Source organism: Crocodylus porosus, unplaced genomic scaffold (assembly GCF_001723895.1).
Source record: "Crocodylus porosus isolate Cpor-Errol unplaced genomic scaffold, CroPor_comp1, whole genome shotgun sequence".
Lineage (NCBI taxonomy): Eukaryota > Metazoa > Chordata > Crocodylia > Crocodylidae > Crocodylus > Crocodylus porosus.
The window spans coordinates 856,195-864,780 of NW_017728949.1; the positions used below are offsets into that span (position 1 = coordinate 856,195).

At 39.9% G+C, this 8,586-nt stretch overlaps 1 protein-coding gene across 1 annotated transcript in view; it reads left to right on the top strand.

The window, feature by feature from the left end:
- Positions 1-8,586, top strand: part of MYO1D (myosin ID) — a 262,183-nt gene that overhangs the window by 53,490 nt on the left and 200,107 nt on the right. The window lies entirely within an intron of this gene.

Consider the following 8,586-nt stretch of genomic DNA (forward strand, 5'->3'; position numbering starts at 1 on the left):
AACAGCCAGTCAGATTGCCCACAGTGAAACAGATATTTCTGTCCAGACTCCCAGCCCTGGACAGAAATATCTTTTAGCTTTTTTTTGCCCAGCCTAGAGTGAATAGTGGGTCTCCTGGGACATGGACTGGGAACACGGGTCTCCCCGTACCCGCTCAGCTGCCTATAGGAAAATCCTTTTTTCTCATACCTGATAATGTCTATGACTTGTGCCTACAGATGCATGCATACCAGAAAGATATGTAGTGTTGCCCTCAGTGTGGGAGAGAGTCAGTTCATACTGCCTGTTGACGCAAACAGAAATGAAAGTATTCAGTGTCTCTTATGCTTAGCGGTTTGGCATTTTTTCAGTGAAAGGTTAGTACTTTGTAACCTATTTTTAAGGAGAGGAATCTTAGTAAATATTCCAGTTTGCTAGTTCTTGAAAGGGAATAAGACTAGGATCCATCATAGCTACTTTGCAGCCTTTACAGTTTGAGTTTCTATTTAGCAGTCCTCAGAACTGTAATTGGAGAGAAAGTGAAGAGGTATAGAGTAGTTAGCAGTGTTAGTTGCCTATTTCTGTAGCCTCTGAAACTTAGTCTACAAGTTGCCTCTGAACCTCTGAACAAATTAGTCTAGTCTACAAGTTACCACTCTGTCCTGTCTTCTGGAAGATGTATGTTAACAGTCTCAACTGATCAAAGTGGCTTGCAAAACTGTACAGAAAAGTCAGAAGGTCTGCCTGTGTATAAAAGCTGAAGCAGTCTTGTTAAATGAGTTCTGGCTGTACTTTGACTGGATTGATGACAAGGTTGTGGCACTGCAGCTTCTTTCCCACAGAGAATCCAAGTCTTAGTTTCCATGATCCTTTGTAGTGGCATATGGCCTTCAAAGGAGACTTTACCCTGTTTAACGTGATTGCAAAAATTGCACATGAATGAATTTACTTATTCCTTGCCCTGCCGTTTCTGTTCCCTCCCGTACAGGAAAGGAGTGGTGCAGAATGCACTGTGAATGGCATTTCCTATTTTGTTAAACTGGCAATATTTTAATACAGAAATAGAGCCAATACTAGCACAAGAATTTTATAGTAGTAATTAAGACATTTGGGGCATATTAAGAATCCTTTCAAAACTTGGGCTGTTTTCTTAAGAGCAAGAAAGGTGGTGTCCCTTCCTTCCCCTTTCTCTGGGCTGTAGCAAGGCGAGAATATTGGCTACTTTTTCTCTTCATCTAGCTTTACTGAGAACATCAGATCTCTTGATTGTCTAGATAATATGCCTTTAAAATAAGTGATACATAACTTATTAAAACCTGAAATTAGTTCTTCTATCTGCTTGAGGAACAAGCTTGAAGACATTATTTGATGAGGTGCCTCAGAATCACAAAAGAGGACTGGATTTGCACATGAGAAATGCCTTTAGAGGTGAAGACAATTTAATTAGCTCAGTTAAATTTCCTGAAGTCTGAGGAAAACATCTGTTACTTTGTGCCTAGATGAGAAGTTATACATCTTTCAAGTGTTTCTAGTGGGTAAGTGATACTTCACTACTAAAAGAATTGAATAAATTATCATTCCCAACTGAAAACATCCTAAACCACTTCTTAACTGTTTATGCTAAGATACAACTTACCCTGTCTCCACTGGAATTTTAAAACATGAGCATAAACTATTGTCTTTGATTAGAAAGGTGCATTTTAAAGTCTAAGCAAATCCTGAAAAAAGCATGAATTTGATTTTAGCCTAGGTTGTGGTGGTCAATAAGAAATGATTGATAGTTACTTGTAGACAAGTATTCTCTAACAAACATAGAATTTGGGGTATCTGACGAGTTTCAAACTCCACACAATAGCTATTTTTCTTCTAGCTTTGCTTGGGTCATCCCAGCAAGAAAAAAAAGGTGTGTTCTGTGAGAATCCATTGCCCTAAAATGCAGGGATCAGACAATTTCTATGATGGATTTTTATTCATTCCACTCTCTAAAAGCAAACAGCGATATTTAGTAGAAAGCTCTTCTGATCTTAGTAACAAAGTAATGGTCTCTTTGGGTTGTGTGTCTGTGTATGCTTATCGAGCATCCATTGTAAGGTCCGAATCTTTCAGTCATCTGAGGAACAATTGGGACCTGAGGCACAGAACCACAGAAGGACTGAAGTAGATCCAGATGCTTGATGTCACAAAATTGTAGATGCTTAAAATTCCAGGTCAACTGCTGCCCAATCTGGTTGGTGCTTGAGTTTCTATGGAGGTTATGTTCAAGTGCCTAAAGATGTGCTGTCTTGATGGGGCAGAGCAGCTTAATATTGAAGCTGCATAGGAATCCATTCTCCAAGGACTGCTTTTATTATATATAATAAAAATCTAGACTTCTGAGCAGGCACCAGAACCCCAGTCTTCCTTCTCCCAGATGAATACCCTAATCACAAGGTTAGTCATGCTTCATCTGGCCCCAAGAAGTCTTCATTTGCACTGTGCAAAATGAAAAGTCTTCAGCAGAGTAAACTGTAACCCAGTGATTAGAGCATCTCCTGGAGTTTGGGTTTAAGCCCTACAGGCAGAGTGTGGACTTGAAGCCAGGTGTAAAAGGCCACATCACATGCAAAATGTTGGACCACTAGTTATTGTATGACAATAGCATCACCTTCACTTTGGCCTCACTGGCTGTGCTTTAAGGAAAGCAGTGAGCCCTTTTCAGTTATTTATAGAATTGGCTTTGGGGCCTTACTCCAGGAGGGAATTCAGGGTTGTGAACTCTGAACAAATGTGGGTGCCCAGACCCAGGAAGGGATGGGGTTAAGACCTACCCTTCTCTTCAGCATTTGCTCTTGACACCTAGCTTGTATTCCACTTTAGGGGTTGGGTGTTGGGTGCCTGAAAGTTAGGCTTTGTTGATGCTCAGCATCACATTTCAGTTTCTTTGTGGATATAGCTCGGGTCATGCAGGAAGTCAAGTGGGGAAGTGAATGCGTCTCCTGAGCCCCAAGTTTAGCACCACAACTGCTGGACTTGCTCCGTTCTCATGCACAAGTTGAAAGTGAAATAATGTAGTCAGGCTTAATATTTAGATGGTTGTTATAATTAATCATTAATAAAAAGTTAAGCAAGTGTTAGTCCAACAGGTGAAATTCTATCTTAACCACTTTTTTATACCTTATGATGATATGTTTAGAATAATCTAACATGTTATAAATCAAACAGACTTAATTGTGACACTGTTATAAACAGAACCCAGCTGTAAATCAGTTTGTAGGGAAGCTGGAAGTAACTCTTTGTTGGCAGTTTAAAGAGGAGCTGCAAGTAGTGAGACCTACTCTGTTTTCTTTAAGTGTCTGGTATGCTGAAAGAAGAAAGGACCAAACTGAATAGACTATTGATTTCATAGACATTAGGGCTAGAAGAGACCCTGTAAAATCATTGGATCCAGCCCCCTGCCCAAGGGGCAGGAAGTCAGCTGTGGTCAGATCACCCCAGTAAGATAAGGATCCAGGCGTTTTTTAAAGGTATCCAGAGTAGGTGCTTGCACCACATCTGGAAGGAGTCTATTCCAGACTCTGGAGACTTGGATGGTAAAGAAGTTTTTCCCTGTGTCCAGTCTAAAATGGTCTTCCAGCAGTTTGTGACCATTTGACCTTGTCTTCCCTTGGGGTGCCTTGGTGAACAGACTTTCTTCCAGTTCCTGATGCACACCCTTTACTTCTTCACTGTGGTTTAGCAATTTAACTTCTTAATTTGTTTGTATATACATTGAACCAAAACAAATCTGCACAGTGAAAATATCAAACAAGACAACTTTCTTCCCCTGTACAAAATAAACACAAATGTTTATATGTTTCACTTTTTAAAAGAATTCAGAGCAATAGCCAAGTAACTTCTGGAATGCTTTAATAATTCTACTCAGTTATTGGACCAATGGGTAAAAGGGCCGGGTGAAATGCATTTTGAAAAAAAGAATGTTTTACTCCTTGAGTAACTTTTTTCTCGTTATCTGCCTCTAAATGTCACTGCAACCTGTTATTTCTCAGGTTGGCCATCTCATAAGGTTAGCTGAATCTAAAAGCAGCAATAGCCCTGTAGGGTAATGTTATCACTCATTGCTCCCAATTGATTGCATATCACTTCTAGTGCTGGGCAGTTGTGTTGCACAGGATTAATTATGATGAATTTCCTTTTAAGAATACTGTTTGAACTGGCATAGTGGGTTGTATGGTAGGGTGCCTTTAACAGTCTGTATTCTGCAGATGTTTTGGAAATAGGTTCCAACTTTTGCCAGCTAACTTTTTTTCTTTATTTGGACTGAGTGCATTTTTGAAGTTGCATCATTTCCTTGGTAAGAACAGTATTTTATTTTTGACCATAGCGTTTGTCAGGTGGGAGGAATCCTAGGTTTCAGTTGCTGAGAGCTGCTAAGCATGAGCCCTCTGGTGGTGACTCTATGGAGAACTTGAGCAGTTTTTCTATAGTACCTTTCCCATGGCCATTAGATCCATGATGTCTTGGGCATGCAAAGGCTTCATTACTGTTGAGGAGAGGGCTGTTACTTTGGCTTAGAATTTAATACATGGCATCCTTTTTTTTTTACAAGCTTCTTTCTTTTCAAGCAGTAAGGACCTTACTGAAAAAATAACTTTTAGTATGGGTGGTATTATAGCTAACTACTAGAATTACTGTTTATGCCTGTTTATATCTTGTGTTTAGGAAACTTTTTCGGTGTATAAAGTACATCACTGTGGGTTGGTTGGTTTGTTTGTTTGTTTGTTTGTTTGTTTTGTTAATCTCATGGAAAAAAGAAATAAAAAGTTCCTGTTATATGAATAAGCCTGCAAACCTACATAGAGAATGTAGACATGTGCTGCATTTCTGGAGTCAGAAGTGAATGTCTGTTCGTTTGCTTATTGGCTCAGTCTGCGTAGTGTGGAGACTAACCTGTGAAGATTGAATCAATTCAGCCTTCGGCTTTTTGACTGTACTTAGCCTAAAGTAGTAAATGGGGAATACGAAGTGGTGTAAGTGACTTCTCTACTGAAATATCACATCTTCCAGGAGATCGCAGGCAGTCACAATGAGATAAGTAAATGTAAAGGAATAACAATGACCATTGAAGTATCACAAATAGATTAATATTTATATGCCACTCTTCCCAATAGAGGCTCAGAGTGGCTTAAAAGAGAACTGAGTAACTTATAAAGAGAAAAATGCATATAAAACAGGAGACTACAAAACAGAAACACACTTAACAATATCCCAACCTAGCTTTGTTTGCCAAGTACATGCCCAAATAAGGTTTTACAGTGCTTCTGAAAGAGGTCTAGGCTAGGGCCCTGGTGGGTCTTGGGAGTGGGAGGTCCAGAGCTGAAGGGCTACTACTAATGTATGGACAGAGGTTCGTCTTCACAAATTTGTGACTCTTTTTTGTTCATGATACTGGATTATTGAGAAAAATGTGCATATTGGTATGTACCCACTTGACAGAGAATGTTTTCTGTCGTGGGCTGTGCAGTGGCAGTGAACAGGTCCTTTTTTGTCCAATGATCAGGAACTCCAGTGAAACAAGGTATCTTGTGTTGTTTGTACCTCAGTTAGAGTTGCAGTCATTGCTTGTTTTTAATGCTTTCATGCGTTCTTATTTTTCCTTGTGCTAGAAGAGTCTCACACCAAAGCAATGCAAGTAGGAAAACAGCTATTGCTGTTCTTGGCCTGCTGCAGTGCTGAACTGCAATGTCTGATGAAAAGAGGCTTTATCAACAACAAGGAGGGGAGTGTAATGAAAGCTCATTTTAGGAACATCTAAAAACAGCACTGTAGAGTACTTAAATTTTGATTTTTAACCTGAGTACTAATCTAAAAATGGGATATGGGTATATACAGAAATATCCATTTGCAAATTCAGAAACCCTTACAGAACTACTAATGTTGAAATATTTATGCATTGGAGATTAAAAGGGAACATTCTTTTCTTGGGTTTCCCTTAGTTTCAGAACCTGCATCATGGCAGAGACTTTTTTTTGGCCATGGGATTTTTCAGACTCAGTCGGCATTGCTCCTTAAGCCCGGAGAGTCACTGTTTTTAAAAAGAACAAACAAAAACCTCTGCCTTGAGAGCATTTCCAGCCTCAAGATCATCTGGGAAGTAAACAGCAGCAGCATTGAATTTGCACATAACTACATGGCACAGGTTTAGTTGGGTCTGCAGTTGGCCAGTCTTTGGTCAGCAGGCATGTTCCATATTAGTTTACGGTAAGTTTTGGGCTGAAAGGCAGGTGGCTGAATCAAACTTGCTAGAATAGAGACAGTAAATTGTCCAGGGAGGAAGCAAGCGTAAATTCAGCTACTGTAAGTTACATATCCATTATTCAAGAAAGAGGTCAAAATTGTGGCTTTTGTAGAGAAGTATTTGGCACAGCATTTAAATAGGAAGGAGTGATGTTTAACTGCCTGTTTAAAGGGGTGGGGGGGTTGGTGCTCATAAGGTTTTTCTTGAATATTACACAGCCGTACCCTTAGGCATATGCTGGCTATGCTGAAGATCTTCTAGCCTCGTGTCTTTCAGACTGGGTTCTGCAATAGGTCATAGGGGTTCTGCAAAGAGATTGGGGTAATGGAGTGGGCTGGGAGATGGTACACTGTCATTGTCAGGCTCAGTCTCTTGGCTCTGCATCAGTCTTTAGGATTGGGGTTAGGGGCACCATAGCAGAAGTGATATGAAAGGGTTCTATGACTGTAAGATGTCTGAAAACCACTGTTTTAGCCCTCTTGTTTTTATTTGGTGGTTCCTTCTGTGTTGATAAGATGCTTGGTGTAGTGATGGCAGAAGGAATTCTTGATGAGGAGAGTACATTATCCACTGTGCTTCTGGGCTTCTCCAGGAGTTATTTCCAAAAATTGAATTGGCCTATCGCTGGATTGCCTCTCTCTCTCTAATGGCTTTTATTTCCCTTAGTGTTCTCTTGTTTGAGCTTCATAGCATCAAAGAGTATATTTCTCTTTTGGTTCAGATAATCAGAGTGGTTCCCAGAGTGCCTTCTGCCCCCTGAAGCAGTAACAAAGCAACTTTTTTTTTAAGGGAGTGTCTGTACAAGCTGGATAACACCCAATAATTACCAAATGGATGTGTGCTCAGGGGATCTGCTCCAAAATTGTTATACTGTACAAGGAAGGGGATGGCAAATCACCAGAATGGAGTCTGAGATTTAGGGCAGGTGCAACTTCTTAATTGGCTTCCTACAGGTAAACAGCATTTCAAGAGCTGACCACCTGTTTAACACCAGGCTTGAAACGGGTCTTCAGCTTGATCTCACCCTTGCCAATGAGTTTCCACATGCATAATTTGGTGTTGCATTTACCGCAGCTCTCCAGAAGCCAGTATATTTCAGCTTTACTGGTAACTTATATTTTTCCCAAGATCGCCTGTAATCTTGAGTAGCCTGCAGACTGTTTTGAGAGAAACATTTTTAAATGCATCTATGAACTACAAAGTAATTTGGATATAAACCTTTTTAAAGTTATAGAGAATGCAGATCAGGACCAGCTTTTGATTGATTTATTATTATTTTTTTAACTTGTCTTTGGGTATTAAAAAAAAAAAAAAAAAGACCTGTGGTGTAAGGCAAGTGAAACACCCCTGTGGGACCTAGAGTTAGTGATGTGACCTGAACCATGTAGAAGTGGAGACTCGGCTGTTGGGCCACATTTTATGCAGGTGCATCTCAACTTGGGTTAAACTCATCAGGAACCAGTTCATAGGCTGCTGCAATTGCTGCTGTATTCCATGTAGTATTTCTTAAATGGGGAGTGGAAAAAGACCAGCCTTATACAATAAATGTATACTTTAAGAAGAAAATGCTGGAATTGTGCCATAGTCCACAACCATGCTGAAGACCCTTGCTTCAGTGGTTTATAAGTGTATTGTGGTGCCATCTAGTGGTATATTCTTAAAAACAAATAACATGCTACTAACAGGAGGTGCAATCATAGTTGATGTTTGTAAATAGAGCTCTGGAGTCCCATGATGATTCCTGCCCCTTCTAAAGAGGAAACAGACCCTCCTATACTATTTTTAGCTAACCTGAGACTTCTCATGAGCTTTGCAGCTCGAGAAGGCTATTGGCAAAATTTTAAGATTGGAAAACTTTTGGGTTTTTTGCAGAACTTTTAATTTTTAAAGACCCGATCTACTAACTTGAGGCTACATTTACTTAGTTCTCCACAATGAAGACTGCCTCTGATTTGCTTTTAGGAAGGCTTAATACTATTGTGATGATTGTTGGCTGTAACTAATATTACTTTTAGCTAAGGGTTTTTGGGTGATTTTGGAGAATTTTTTACTATCAAAGTTTCTATGTAATTTGGAAACCATGTTAATGTTACTCTGTCTCTGGTTCTGAAGAGAGCCGTTTGATTTCCACTTAAACCATCAAGGCAGAGAAAAGTTCTTATTTTCTACATCTTAGTCTTCTCTTAAAATGGGGGTAGGCAAAATGCAGCCTGCCAGGCCATTCTATGTGGCCCGTGGGGCCCCTGAAAAAAAATTTAAATTAATATTTATCTGCCCCTGGCTGCCTGTCATGTGGCCCTTGATGCCTTGCCAAAACTCAGTAAGCGGCCCTC